Source organism: Vipera ursinii (assembly GCF_947247035.1).
Source record: "Vipera ursinii genome assembly, chromosome: 6".
NCBI classification, from domain to species: domain Eukaryota; kingdom Metazoa; phylum Chordata; class Lepidosauria; order Squamata; family Viperidae; genus Vipera; species Vipera ursinii.
In genome coordinates this window covers 67,748,492-67,764,491 of record NC_139515.1, presented here as the reverse complement: position 1 = coordinate 67,764,491, position 16,000 = coordinate 67,748,492, and the positions used below count along the sequence as shown (strand labels likewise).

At 47.4% G+C, this 16,000-nt stretch overlaps 1 protein-coding gene across 2 annotated transcripts in view; it reads right to left on the bottom strand.

Annotated features, from left to right (window-relative positions):
• SLC41A2 (solute carrier family 41 member 2) overlaps positions 1 to 2,058 on the bottom strand; it is a 43,144-nt gene extending 41,086 nt beyond the window's left edge. The window contains exon 1 of one of the 2 annotated variants that reach the window (XR_014492839.1): positions 1,780 to 2,058. The gene's annotated coding sequence lies outside the window, so the exon portion shown is untranslated. The remainder of the gene's footprint in view (positions 1 to 1,779) is intronic. The other variant, XM_083365699.1, reaches the window with a different exon arrangement.
• Between the last annotated feature and the right edge of the window lie 13,942 nt (positions 2,059 to 16,000).

Here is a 16,000-nt window from a genome sequence, read left to right as displayed (position 1 = left end):
CAAATATATTTAGTACAAAATCTTAAAGTGGAATTTCTCGATCAGGGCCAAGGGTACTAAACATTTCATCTTACAAGGAAATAGAAAATAAGATAAGGGGTGAAATGCAATAGAATTCAAGAAGACTGAACAAAAGCAATGGTAAAAAGCAGACGTGTTCAGCTAACACCTGACAAGTAGTCAATACCCAAAACTTTATCCAGATTTTGATTTTTTTTAACGATCTGACAGCTCATGGCAAATAAGCTGTCTGACACGTATGCCTCAAGCAGAAGTTATTTTCCCTGTCCTCACAGGCATTTTAACAATGGGCAAGGCAAACATTTTGGCAGAGACAAATAAGAAAAAATGCCGCAACTAAAAGAGGTTTGTGATAGCATTTTTCATCAATGGAACTTTGCTCCTTAGAGAAAGTATCTTAGCATCTGCATACTAGACATAACCACATCATCCTCTACTCATCTTTTTTCTTTTTTTAAATTTACCTCTTTTTTCCAAAGCTTTTTGCTGCATCCCACCTAGAAAATAGACAGCAATAATAGAAGCTTCCCAAGTAGGAATTATAATCAACTGAAATTATTTAGAAATAAAGTTGATGAAAATTTTCCCCCTGGTCTCAGATACCTATTGTTCAATGATTAACAACAGCCAACATGCCAGAGTTGTTGGGTGGAAAATCTTGAGTTTTGAATTGCAAATGTTTGTGGTGTAGAATTTATAGTTTGTGACAAATTCTGGTAACCAGATTAAAACCAGACAGATACAACTTCATACAATCAAATCAGTGATGAAGGCCCCAGCCCCCAGATATTTAATCTTCAAGTAAAAACTGAAAATAAAGTACACAGAAAACTTTCACGCTACTTTTTCTTGATGTTTCCAGTATGCTCTCCGTGATCTCTAATCTTTAATCTGTTTCTAGTTTATTCTCCATAAGTAATATCATCTGTTAATTATTTTTTAAACCAATTGTTTATTGCCTACTGCTTCAATGAAGAAATAACCAACTTTTTGTTTTTCTGACTTTCATATACTTTCAGGTCAATCTTTTATAAGCAAGAATTGCTAAACCAATGCATACTTATGCTAATAACAAAAAATACTAAATTAAAAAAATACCCAATGACCTTTATGAAGTTATATGCCTGGCCTTGAATTGTGGAATTGCCAAGGATCTTTTAAAGAGCTCTCTACTGAACTTCCTCGAGTTTTTCTTCTCCAACACAAACATTACAAAGGTATCGCATATCCCTAATGTAACCATACCATAACTTACTATGACTAAGTTATGACACTCAAGCTGAATTGTAGAACTTGCTCCTTTGTGCAAACAAGGAAAGGCGGGTGGAGGTGGGCCAGGTTGAAATATCCACAGACTTAGCACTCTTGAAGGGAAGAAGTGACCTACTTTTTAGGATCCCGAGGAATGCCACCCGGAACGTTATCCAAGACCCTGGGGCTACCCACCCAAGCCCCGCGGGAGGAAGGTCTCAATGCATCTGCCATCCGTGGGAACTGAGAAAGAAAAGGAGGGCAGCTGAAAGCTGCCACCTTTTACTGTCTCGGGTGGGCAGGGAGAGCCGAAAGGAAGGGGGTTTCCGAGTGGGGAGCGGGGAAAGCCCCAGTCCGGGTGACGGAGGCGAAAGGCAAGTTTCCTCCTAGCCAAGACCGACACGACTGCCTTACTTTCCTTCTGGGACCCGCCAGGCCAGGGAATCCCCTCCTCCGGTTCCCGCCTTCGCGCCCATCTCCAGCTGCCCTCCTCGGTCCCAGACCTACCTGACCAGGGACAGCGGGGCTGGCCCCAGCCTCTCGCAGCAGCAGCTGCCGCCGCTCGCCATCCTCCGTCGGGCGCAGCCCAAAAGCTGCCCGCTCTTCCCAGGAAGAAAGAACCTGCCCGGCGGCCGCGGAGTTGCTGACAGCTCCTCGGGGCCTCCGCCCCCACTGAGCAGGCGCGGCCAAATTCGGCGGGGGCGAGAGGCGTGTCTAGCCGGGAACCCCCCCTCCCAGCCCGGGTGATGTGGCCGGTGCTCGCCGGCGATGCCGCCTCCGGGGACCGGGCGCCCGCGGGGGGCCGAAAAGGGCGACGACGTCCAGCCCTTGGTCCAGCCAATTGGCCGCTTTCCCACGCGGTCATGACGGGAGCCTCCGTAGGAGGCGGGGTGGGCAGCCACCTGGTCGACCCAGCTTCCCCAAAGCCGGGGCCCTCCAACTGAGTTGGACTTCAGCACCCATAATCCCCAGCTAGCGCAGCCTTTGAGGCCGGACCTATCTGGAGGAACTCAAGGAGAACTGGGGAAGGAAGGGGGCTGACATGCTGCATTCTTTCGACTGAGCCAATGCATCAGGATGGCACGCAAGGGAGTTTGGAGGGGGCACGCCAGCATGATGGTCTCCCCCAGCAATGGCTTAGGGCAGCCAAAGTGCACGTTGTAATCACAGAAGGCAGTAATGATAAGCTTTCAGGTTGCTTACTTAGCTGCAGAGATATAAAGCCAAGCCCGGGTAATTATTACTGTGGCAAAATTCACAGCTGGGAGGCAAAACTAGCTATAATCTGCTTTCTTTACAGTAATGTGTTTTTTTTTGCTCTCGGAAGAACAAGTGGGAGGCAAAATAAGAACCAAGCGATGAGCAATTTTTTCCTCTCAAAGATAAGTAAAAATGTTTGTGAATGTTTTTATTCATTCCAATAACAGAGACAGAACTAAAGCTGCCATGATGCCCTTAGATCACGATCTATTCAGACTATCCAAGGCATTTAAGTTGTATCAAGTGACTAGAGATTACTGTGCAAAACAATAATATGAATCACAAAATAACCATAATTTGAAGAAACAAACAAAGCCTTCTTTCAGTTCTGCAGCAAGGCAGTTGTAAGCAGCTGTAACAAGGACAAAGAAGATAATAAAAATATATTTTAATCTCATTCTTTCTCTTTTTTTGCACAGTACCTAAAGCAAAAGAATTGCTTCATAGTGGTAGCAACCTATGCTTCTCTCAATGTTTAGCATATAACTATAAGCTTTATTGTAAAAAGCAGGAAGCCACATTGGCTAAAAAAAGTTCCAAAACACATATTAGAACAATTCAAGATCACAAAAGAGATAACAAGGGGTGTTCCGTTTAACTGCTGTTCAATGTTATGTTAGGTCCAACCAAAAGGCATTTACAACATGGTTCCAAAGTTATGACGTCTGTCCCCTGGCAGTCACAGGATGGCATTTTGGGCACCCAGCAACCACTGCATTTACTGCCGTTTGTAGTACCTGGGGTTCATGTGACCATGATTTATGACATTTTTCCAGTTTCTGGGGAAAAAACTTCCCATAGCAACCAATAGGTTTGCTTAACAACCGCAGCATTTGCTTTATGACTATTATCCTGTTCCTTCCCTCTCTATCTTTTAACTATAATTCTATTTTTGATTTTAAATTCCATTTTTTGTTTTATAAATATCTTCTATGATTTTAATGCTTTTAATGTAAGGTGCACAGAGTTGCTTTGAAAAGAGATGGGCAGCAATTAAATAAATGATTTACAACTCTAATTAAAAGGCTCAATTATGGTCATAAGTCAAGGACTACCTGTAAAAGCTTTCAAGTACTCTATAATTCATCAGATAAGATGATAAAAAAATGGAAGAAAAGAGAAAAAGGAGACTATAAAACCACTAAATAATAGAGGTGTGCAATATTATACTCTTGATCTGAATCAAAAGGATGAGAAGCAATATAACATGAATATAATTTGATCAAATTAATCAACTTTCCAAATTAAATCAAGTTTAGATTGAATAATTTTATCAAATGTCTCCAAATTGGACTTATACAAGGTTGTATTCTCATGTATAAAGAATTAGGCTGCAGGTTTAATTGCTGCCTGGAATAACTTATGTGTGAGTTGGACAGTTATATTTGTTTGTTAAGTGTATCTCTGTGTGTGTGTGTGTGTGTGTGTCTGTATAAAATTTATATAATATAGTTATGTTAATTGTAATATGTATTTCTTAAATTTGTTTAATAAATAAATAACTAATAGTGTTTTGTAAAACATAGCATTAATTTAAAAGAAAAAAAATCCCTTAAAGTTATATAGGCTGCTTTTTACCAAACTTTTCCTGGCCTATAATGCATAAAAATAGAAGCAAGGGTTTGCAGGGATTGAGAAAGAAAAGGTGGACTGAAATCTTGGATTCCATTCTGTTGTTTATTCTAACAGGATTCATCACAATCCAAATGTGTACATCATACGATATTCAGAGAGTATTGTAATAACACTATGATGTGGATTGGACTTTGCATGAGAAGTGTCACTTCTCATTGTTATCTCTTAAATTACTCACTTATGTTTCCTGATCTCAAGGTGCACTTCTTGTATAAAAATATCTGTAACAATCAAAAGCACAGAGGAAATTCTATCTAGTCTGCAGAAGGAACAAGCTATAATATATGAGTAATTTTAGTAAAGGATAATGTGAATGCCTTGAGGGAAATGCTTTAATCTCAGAGGCACCTGCCAGGTCTAACAATTAGCAGAAGTTTTAAAAAAATAACAGGTAGTCATCTGTTTGCTAGTGTTCGGCATATTACATATTCATTTAATGCAATTCAGTGCTGCCATGCTTTTAAAGGCAATGTGTTTTTGTCCCAGGTGTTACATATGATACATTCACTTAGTTTTATTCCTGTGAATGGACTTGCTGGAGTATTTCATAATGAAATGTGAACTTGTTGTTGTTGTTAGCTGCGAAGTCATGTCTGACCTATCGCGACCCTATGGACAACATTCCTCCAGGCCTTCTTGTCCTCTACCATCTTCTGGAGTCCATTTAAGCTCATGCCTACTGCTTCAGTGACTCCATCCAGCCACCTCATTCTCTGTTGTCCCCTTCTTCTCTTGCCCTCAACATTTCCCAGCATTAGGCTCTTCTCCAGTGAGTCCTTCCTTCTCATTAGGTGGCCAAAGTATTTGAGTTTTAGCTTCAGGATCTCGCCTTCTAAAGAGCAGTCAGGGTTGATCTCCTCTAGGACTGACTGGTTTGATCGCCTTGCAGTCCAAGGGACTCGCAGGAGTCTTCTCCAGCACCACAGTTCAAAGGCCTCAATTCTTTGGCGCTCAGCCTTTCTTATGGTCCAGCTTTCACTGCCATACATTGCAACTGGGAAGACCATAGCCTTGACTATACACACTTTTGTTGACAGGGTGATGTCTCTGCTTTTTAGTGTGCTGTCTAGATTTGCCATGACTTTCCTCCCCAGGAGCAAGCATCTTTTAATTTCTTGGCTACAGTCCCCATCTACAGTGATCTTGGAGCCCAGGAAAATAAAATCTGTCACTACCTCCATTTCTTCCTCATCTATTTGCCAGGAATTGAGAGGGCCGGATGCCATGATCTTGGTTTTCTTAATGTTAAGTTTCAACCCACGTTTTGCACTCTCCTCCTTCACCCGCAACAAGAGGCTCTTTAGTTCTTCTTCACTTTCTGCCATTAGAGTGGTATCATCTGCATATCTTAGGTTGTTGATATTTCTTCCGGCAATCTTAATTCCAACTTTTGATTCATCTAGCCCTACCTTTCTCATGATGTGCTCTGCATATAAGTTAAATAGGCAGGACGACAGTATACAGCCTTGCCGGACTCCTTTCCCAATTTTGAACCAATCAGTGGTTCCATGTCCAGTTCTCACTGTTGCTTCTTGACCCGCATATAGGTTTCTCAAGAGACAAATAAGATCGTCTGGTACGCCCATCTCTTTAAGAACTAGCCACAGTTTGTTATGATCCACACAATCAAAGGCTTTGGCATAGTCAATGAAGCAGAAGTAGATGTTTTTCTGGAACTCTCTAGTTTTCTCCATGATCCAGCGTATTTTGGCAATTTGATCTCTAGTTCCTCTGCCTCTTCGAAATCCTGCCTGTACTTCTGGTAGTTCTCGATCCACATACTACTGGAGTCTAGCTTGTAGGATTTTAAGCATAACTTTACTAGCATGAGAAATGAGTGCAATGGTGCGATAGTTTGAACATTCTTTGGCACTGCCTTTCTTTGGAATTGGAATGTAAACTGATCTTTTCCAATCCTGTGGCCACTGTTGAGTTTTCCAAATTTGCTGGCAAATTGAGTGTAACACTTTTACTACATCGTCTTTTAAGATTTTGAATAGCTCAGCTGGAATACTGTCACCTCCACTAGCTTTGTTGTTGCTCAGCTTTTCTAAGGCCCCCTTCACTTCACATTCTAGGATGTCTGGCTTGAGGTCAGTGACCACCTCATTGTGATTATCAGGGACGTTAAGCTCATTCTTGTATAGTTCTTCTGTGTAATTTTGCCACCTCTTCTTAATCTCTTCTGCCTCTGTTAGGTCCCTGCCATTTTGGTCCTTTATCATGCCCATTTTTGCATTAAACGTTCCCTTGACCTCTCCAATTTTCTTGAAAAGATCTCTGGTCCTCACTATTCTATTGTTTTCTTCTATTTCTCTGCACTGTTCATTTAAGAAGGCATTCTTATCTCTTCTAGCTATTCTCTGGAATTCTGCACTCAATTGGGCGTATCTTTCTTTTTCTCCCTTGCCTTTCGCTTCCCTCCTTTCCTCAGCTATTTGCAAAGCTTCCTCAGACAGCCATTTTGCTTTCTTGCATTTCTTTTTCTTTGGGATGGTTTTGGTTGCTACCTGTTGTACAATGTTGCAAACCTCTGTCCATAGTTCTTCAGGCACTCTGTCTATCAGATCTAATTCCTTAAATCTATTTGTCACCTCTACTGTATATTCAACAGGGATATAATTTAATTCATACCTGAGTAGCCTAGTGTTTTTTCCTACTTTCTTCAGTTTAACCCTAAACTTTGCAATGAGAAGCTCATGGTCTGAGCCACAGTCAGCTCGTGGTCTTGTTTTTACTGACCGTATAGAGCTTATCCATCTTTGGCTGCAGAGCACATAGTCAATCTGATTTCTGTGTTGACCGTCTGGTGATGTCCATGTGTAGAGCCGTCTCTTGGGTTGTTGGAAAAGAGTGTTTGCTATGACTATCGTTGTTCTAAACCAGCCCTCTTCTCGCACCCCTAATCAAAGGAAGAGTCTGGAAAGCGTCCAAGATCAAAAGGCTTCTGCCAAGTTTTAATTACCCTGTTACAAAAATACAAGAGCTTGACTTCTCAAAGAAAAAGTTGCTTTCAGCAACTAGCCCCTCCCCAAACACTTCTTTTATAGAGAGCTCAGGGCGTGGTCTCCCTGTGCCTCCTCCCGAGGAGTCCCATAGCCTTCCTTTGTTTGTCCCTGCTCGTCTGCCTCCTGCGTCGGGCGTCCTTGAACAGGGCCAGCTGTGGGTCATCATCCTCCGCACTCTCGGGCTCACACAGCTGAGAAGAGGTTCCCGGCTGAGGACTCTGCAAAGTCTCCAAATCATCATCAGCCGGTTCGTTTCCCTCCTCCCCCACATCTGAGTCCTCCGATACATCGGACCCGGCTGTCGGGCCCACAGGCTGGCCCTGAGTCACAACACTATCCCGCACCGCAGGGCCCTTCCCCCGGGTCTGCCGATCCGGATGCGGTCGGGATGGGAACTGTTCGTGAAAAGCAGTCACCAACGCAGGGGCATGAACGGCGGTCGCGTCTTCCCATGTGAAGTCCTCCGGCCCGTACCCTTTCCACTCGATCAGGTACTGGAAGCGACCTTTCAGCCAGCGGGAATCCCTGATGCTGGCGACCTCGTACTCGGGGGTGCTGTCGCCATCACGAGGTCCTGATGGGGGAGGTTCCGCTTGGCGAAGTGGACAAGCCGGTTGTTCGGGGACCAACAAGGACCGATGGAAGACGGGGTGCACGCGCAGGGAACGTGGCAGAGTTAAACGATAGGCGACCGGGTTGATGACGGCCTCGACTGGGAACGGTCCAAGGTAACGGTGGTCCAGCTTCCTCGCCGGCCGAGTGGATGGTAGGTTCCTGGTGGACAGCCAGACCCGATCCCCCACCGATAATGGAGGCGTATCCCTTCTCGACCGATCGGCGAACCTCTTGTAGTCGGCCTTGGCCTTCTCCAGCTGCCGTCGCACCAACCGATGGATCGCCTGTAACTCCGCCATGAATTCGTTCGCTGCCGGCTCCGGTGAGTCCACGGGAGAAAGGGGGAAAAACCGAGGGTGATAACCCACATTGGCCAAGAACGGTGTCATCTGCGTGGAGGTGTGCTGCGAGTTGTTAAAGGCAAACTCGGCTATGGCCAAATAGTCCACCCAATTGTCCTGCTGCAGGTTAACGTAGCAGCGCAGATACTGCTCCAAAATGCCGATGACCTTCTCGGTACCCCCGTCGGTCTGAGGATGATGCGCGGACGAGAGGCAAACCTTAATGTCCAACGCCCGCATCAACTCCTGCCAGAAGCGGGCTGTAAACTGGGCCCCCCTATCGGAGACGACTCTATCGGGAAGGCCGTGCAGCCGGAACACCTGTTGGATGAACATGCGACTAGTGGCGCGAGCTGACGGTAAGCCGCGACAGGGGATGAAGTGCGCCATCTTGGTCAACATGTCCACCACCACAAACACTGTCGTGAAGCCGGAGGATGGGGGTAGATCCGTCAGAAAGTCCATGGACACAGCCCCCCAGGGTCTCTTGGGCGTTGGCAAAGGCTGCAGTAAACCAGGCGGGGCCCCTGTCGCTGACTTGGCCTGCCTGCATGGGACGCAGGAGGTGACATAAGACTGGACATCGTGTCGGACTCGGGGCCACCAGAATGTACGGGAGACCAGGTTCAGAGTCTTGAACAGGCCAAAATGCCCCGCAGCCGGGTTATCATGACATTGGCTGAGGACGAGTCCCCTGAGTGGCCCTCCTGGAACATAGAGCCGGTCACGATAATACAGGAGTCCATCCGTGACTGACCAAGGCGAATCTGGCCCCACCTCTTCCTTCCGCTGAGCCACCCACGCCTCCTGCTGCTGCGCCTCCCGGATCCGAGCCCGTATATCCACCGGCTCCCGCACCGCAGCAAAAGACTCGACGGGGATCACGGTCCTGGGCGGAAGCTTGTCTTCCACTCGGGTGTACTCGGGCTTCCTGGACAGAGCATCCGCTCTCTGGTTGTGCCCGCTTGGTATGTACCGCACCCGGAAGTCAAACCTCGCAAAGAAGAGGGACCACCGGATCTGGCGTTGGTTCAAATTCCGAGCGGTCTGCAGGCTTTCCAGATTCTTGTGGTCCGTCCGGACCTCGATTTGATGCCGCGCCCCCTCCAGATGATGCCTCCAAGCCTCGAACGCCGCCTTGATGGCCAGCAGCTCCTTCTCCCAGATGGTATAGTTGCGCTCCGAGGGATTCAATTTCCGTGAGTGATACGCGCAAGGGAAAAGGGTACCGTTGGGCGTCGCTGCCTGAAGTAACACGGCCCCAATGGCAATGTCGGAGGCGTCCGCCTCCACGACAAATGGCCGTTGCGGGTCAGGATGCTTCAAGATGGGCTCCTTCATGAAGGCGTCCTTCAGAGCTTGGAACGCCTGTTGTTCGGGGGCGTTCCACTGGAACCGAGTCTTCTTCTGCAGGAGCCGGGTGAGGGGGGCTGTCAAGGCAGCAAAGCCAGGGATGAATGTCCGATAGTAGTTGGCAAATCCAAGAAGTCGCTGAATATCCTTCACGCGACGCGGGGGTTGCCAACTCTGCAATGACTCAACTTTACTCGGTTCCATGGCGATGCCCTCAGGAGAAATGCGGTGACCCAGGAAATCAATGGTCACCTGGTAGAACTGGCACTTCTCCAACTTGGCAAACAGCCGATGATTCCGGAGGCGCTGCAGGACCTGACGGAGATGCTGATGATGCGCTTCACGCGACGGGGAGTAAATCAGGATGTCGTCCAGGTAAATCACAACAAACTGGTCCAACAGATCCCGAAAGACGTCATTCATAAAATGCTGAAACACAGCGGGGGCGTTGGTCAGGCCAAACGGCATCACCGTGTACTCGAAATGTCCATAGCGAGTACCAAACGCCGTCTTCCACTCATCACCCGGCCGAACCCTGACGAGGTTGTAAGCTCCACGCAGGTCCAGTTTCGTGAAGATCTTAGCCTCCCGGAGTCGGTCCAAGAGCTCGGGGATGAGGGGCAGCGGGTAGCGGTTACGCACCGTGATAGCGTTGAGTTTCCGGTAGTCACAGCAAAGCCGTAACTCGCCCGACTTCTTTTTGACGAAGAGCACGGGCGCAGACACTGGCGAGGACGAGGGCCGGATGAAACCACGAGCCAAGTTCTTCGTCAGGAAGTCCCGCAATGCAGCCAACTCGGGCTCCGACATGGAGTACAAACGCCCCACTGGGAGAGGCGCATCAGGGACTAGGTCAATGGAGCAGTCGTAGGGCCTGTGCGGGGGTAATTGGTCCGCCTCTGACTCGCTGAACACGTCAGCAAAGTCGGACAGTTCGGGAGGCAAGGAAACCCCTGAGGAACCCTCCACCTGGCCGGCACAGATATGGCGGGTGTGGTCCACGCACTGCAAACTTGGGAAGGTGACCAAGTTCTGAGACCAATAGATCTGTGGATCATGCGCCCGGAGCCACGCCAGTCCCAAGACCACGGGGAAGTGCAGATCCGAAGTGACGTAGAACTGAATGGCCTCCACATGGGTACTGATGGCCATACACACGGGTTGCGTGGCGGCCGTGATAGGCCCGGACAGGAGCACTCGACCATCGATGGTCTCCACAAGCATGGGCGGATCCACTGGACACTGGGGAACAGCCCATTTGGCCACAAAGGCCGAATCCATAAAGTTAGTGGTAGCCCCAGAGTCAATTAAGGCATGGACTGGAATCCCCTCTGACTTGCCAGGGAGGATCAGACGTGCCTCCAAAATCAAATGCCGTGGAGGTTCACAGGCACCGTTGGAACGGCGTCGCTCGGAGTGGATGTTGTGGGTCGCCCGATCTTTCACACCGTCTAGATCGGGCTCGGGCCGTTTCCCGATAACAAAGCAGGGGACTTTCTCAGGGCAGGCTTGGTCACTGACGCCCGCTGACGCTTCTTCGGGCAAGAAGCAGCCAAATGTCCAGGGTCCCCACAGTAAAAACACAACCCCTCCGATCGTCGTCTGTCCATTTCCGTCACCGATAGACGGGACCTGGCGGCACCCAGCTCCATTGGCTCCTCCCTCTGGACCGGGGGCTCACGCACAACAGGGGCGGCAGGGGTCTGTGGGGTGGCACGGCGACTCTTACGCTGCTGCAGCCGGGCATCGATCCGCAGACAAAGATGGATCAGCCCATTCAGGTCTGAGGGAATGTCCACGCGGGCCAGCTCATCCAACATCTCCTCTGACAAGCCATCCTGAAAGGCATCCACGAGCGCAGCCTCATTCCAGGCGGAATCCTGGCTAAGCAGCCGGAAATCGCTGATATAGGCCTGTAGAGGGCGCTGACCCTGCCTCAAAGCTTTCAGGCGTCGGGTGGCCGTCTGTGCCTTAATCGGGTCCTCGTACATGAGGCGCATATGGTCACAAAACCCCCCAAAGTTATCCAACAAAGGGCTAGGCTGTGCCAACAGAGGCGTGCCCCAACGAGCTGCATCTCCCGACAGAAGGCTCAACACGAATCCCACCTTATCTCGGTCAGTGGGGAAATCAGCTGCTTTCACGCTGATATAAAGCTGGCATTGTCCCAGGAAGGCAGGAAACAGTTCTGGATTACCAGCGAATTTATCCGGCATAGCTATCTGACATTTCCTCCTGGGTGGGGGGGCAGCATGTACCTGAGCCTGCAGTTGTGCCACCTGAGTGGCCAGCAAGGTGAGTTGCTGGTTGAGCTGGACATTCTCGGCAAGAAGCTGCTCCATCGTAGTATTAAGGGGTGGGTGGCTGAAAGCAAACTGTTCTAAACCAGCCCTCTTCTCGCACCCCTAATCAAAGGAAGAGTCTGGAAAGCGTCCAAGATCAAAAGGCTTCTGCCAAGTTTTAATTACCCTGTTACAAAAATACAAGAGCTTGACTTCTCAAAGAAAAAGTTGCTTTCAGCAACTAGCCCCTCCCCAAACACTTCTTTTATAGAGAGCTCAGGGCGTGGTCTCCCTGTGCCTCCTCCCGAGGAGTCCCATAGCCTTCCTTTGTTTGTCCCTGCTCGTCTGCCTCCTGCGTCGGGCGTCCTTGAACAGGGCCAGCTGTGGGTCATCATCCTCCGCACTCTCGGGCTCACACAGCTGAGAAGAGGTTCCCGGCTGAGGACTCTGCAAAGTCTCCAAATCATCATCAGCCGGTTCGTTTCCCTCCTCCCCCACATCTGAGTCCTCCGATACATCGGACCCGGCTGTCGGGCCCACAGGCTGGCCCTGAGTCACAACAATCGTATTCTCTTGACAAAATTCTATTTAGCCTGTGCCCTGCTTCATTTTGTACTTCAAGGCCAATCTTGCCTGTTATTCCAATTATCTTTTGGCTTCCTGCTTTAGCATTCCAATCCCCCATGATGATAAGAACATCATTTTTTGGAGTTAGTTCTATAAGGTGCTGTAGGGCTTCATAGAACCGGTCAATTTCATCCTCTTCAGCACCGGTGGTTGGGGCATAGACTTGAACTACTGTGATATTGAATGGTTTGCCTTGGATTCGAACTGAGATCATTCTGTCATTTTGGGGATTGTATCCCAGTATTGCTTTTCCTACTCTTATTGACTATGAAGGCTACTCCATTTCTTCTGAGGGATTCTTGCCCACAGTAGTATACCTGATGGTCATCTGAATTAAATTCACCCATTCCTGTCCATTTTAGTTCGCTGATACCTAAGATGTCGATGTTCAGTCTTGTCATCTCTTGTTTGACCACGTCCAGCTTTCCTTGATTCATGGATCTTACATTCCAGGTTCCTATGGAGAGAAAATCTTTACAGCATCGGACTTTCCTTTCACCACCAGACACATCCACAGCTGAGCGTCCTTTCGGCTTTGGCCCAGTCGCTTCATTCTTTCTGGCGCTACTAGTACTAGCCCTCTGCTTTTTTCCCCAGTAGCATATTGGACGCCTTCCGACCTGAGGGGCTCATCTTCCAGCGTCATATCATTTTGCTTTTTGGTACTGTCCATAGGGTTTTCATGGCAAAGATACTGGAGTGGGTTGCCATTTCCTTCTCCAGTGGATCACGTTTTGTCAGAACTCTCTGTTATGACCTTTCCGTCTTGGGTGGCCCTGCACGGCATAGCTCATAGCTTCATTGAATTACGCAAGCCCCTTCGCCATGACAAGTCAGTAATCCATGAAGGGGAATATGAACTTAGCGTTGGTCATATTTAATTGGGTAAATTTATTTCATTTTTTAACAACAGCTAAATTTTACAACCTGCATTGTTTTTCATTTGATGGCTCTTATTAAGCAAACGTATTCTGCAACTGTGTACAGTTACACTATTTGAGCAGTAAAATGTACTTGTCATGTTTTGTTCAAATATTTTTTATCTGTGATTAAATTCAGGAAATACTGGTTTTGCAAGTTAACCACTCATAACGTGTGCCTGACAGGCCCTGTAGAATGCTGGACTATGACTCACACCTTGGATATATTACATTCATATTTTATGAGTCTGGCTTTTATTCTTCCCCAATGGATTATGAAATGGCATTGTTTATTTTTAATCACTGTACTTTTTTCAAACTATCAGACTCCTTTTTTGGCTGATGTAGAATAAAAATCGGTTAAATATTGTAAGACAATAAATACTGATAAGGGCTGTGACAAAAGGATCCCTCCTTGAGCAAGACTGCTTTTCTGCCATAAAATTCAAGCTCAGCATGATTGACATGCACAGCAGTAATCATCAAAACAAAATTAAGAACAGTCTGAAATGAAGGGAGAGTAACAACAGTAACAGCATTGCAGAGCAGAATAATAAAAACATTATGACTGTGTTAATATCAAATCATTATTTCTTTTATGCAGATCTTACATTTGCTGGAAGCAGCTAGAACAGGGGTAGGCAACCTCGGCTCTTTTATGACTCATGGACTTCAACTCCCAGAATTCCTGAGGCAGCTGGCTCAGGAATTCTGGGAGTTGAAGTCCATGAGTCATAAAAGTGCCGAGGTTGCCTACCCCTGAGCTAGAAGCAGTTGTACTGAATCGGTCCATTCTCTACAATTGGAATGTGTGTACTTAGGGGAACTTGTAGTCTGAGAGGTGGAAGAGATTGTTCTGGTTGACAGGCTCTTTCAAGAAATAGCTTCCATGTGCCCACATAGAAAGAGCAGACAGCTGATAAGAAGGATAAAATGCCATAAGAAACGGACCACGAGGATGATGTAAAGACCGGGGAAGAAGTTACCTGCTTATCCTATACACTCTACATTTCAGTGGTGGAATGGGGAAGAAGTTCCAACAGCCCCACAGCCACACAAAGTAGCAATGTTAAACATGGAAACAAAAAGGAACGTCTAAACTGACTAGCAAGTTTGTCTATTAAATATAAATTTGAAAGGAAAAATAATTTCTGACAAGATAATGGTGACCTTATTGAAATATTATAGAAAAAAAATAAATGGAAAAGATTTACATAATGCTTGCAATCACACTATTACAATCTTCTAATTGTAGAGCACACATTTCAAGAGGGTTGCTTGATTAAAGGGCACTAAAATCTTTGTCAACTCTTGATCACCACATAATTTTTCTCCATGATTATTTGTCCTTAATCTGGTCTTTCAGGTCTTCCAATGAAGCACTCATCACCACTGTAACTAAGTCCATCCACCTGCTTGTCATCTTTTTCCTCCTTCCACTTTTCCCAGCTGTAGAGCCTTCTTCAATATTAAACAACTTTTGTCCGGTCTCCAACCTTCGCTTTCTGGCGAAGTTTGTTGAGAGCGTGGTGGCACAACAGCTCCCTTTGTTCTTGGATTTATTTATTTATTTATTTTAATTCCATTTATATCCCGCCCTTCTCCGAAGACTCAGGGCAGCTTACAAGCTTAGCAGTAGCCTTCATTCTATGTATATGCCTGCTTATTAGGGCTTTCACACACCCCCCCAAGCGGCATTATTACAAAGTCAGCTTAATTGCCCCCAACAATCTGGGTCCTCATTTTACCTACCTCGGAAGGATGGAAGGCTGAGTCAACCTTGAGCCTGGTGGGACTTGAACCTGCACTAATTGCAGGCAGCTGGTGTTACTTAAGGAGGCATTAGCCCACTGCTCCACCAAGGCTCTATTCAGGATGAAGCTGATTATCTAGACCCGTACCAATCGGGTTTCAGGCCCGGGTACAGCACGGAGACGGCATTGGTTGCGCTGGTGAATGATCTCTGGCGGGCTCGGGACAGGGGCTGCTCCTCTGTTCTAGTCCTTTTAGACCTCTCAGCGGCTTTTGATACCATCGACCATGGTATCCTGCTGCGACGTCTCAGGGAGTTAGGAGTGGGAGGCACAGTTCTCCAGTGGTTCTCCTCCTACCTTCTGGGACGTTCGCAGTCAGTGTTGGCAGGGGGGCAGAGATCGTCCTTGAGACCTCTCATTTGTGGAGTTCCTCAGGGATCGGTTCTCTCGCCTCTCCTGTTCAACATCTACATGAAGCCGCTGGGTGAGATCATTCGTGGTTTTGGAGTTGGGTATTATCAATATGCTGATGATACCCAGCTTTTTATTTTGACCCCAAACCACCCCAGTGATGCCCTCGTGATGTCCCGCTGCCTGGAGGCGGTCCGGGTCTGGATGGGGAGGAACAGGCTTCGACTCAACCCTGACAAGACGGAGTGGCTGTTCGTGCCGACATCCCGGGAAATTCCGCTTATCCCATCTCTGGCCATGGGGGGTGAGCTATTACCCCCCGTAGATAGGGTGCGCAACTTGGGGGTCCTTCTAGATTCACAGCTCTCTTTAGAAGAGCATATTGGAGCTGTGACTAGGGGGGCCTTTGCCCAGGTTCGCCTGGTGCGCCAGTTGCGACCCTATCTAGACCGGGATGCCTTGCGTACAGTCACTCATGCGCTTGTGACTTCTCGTCTAGACTACTGTAATGCTCTCTACATG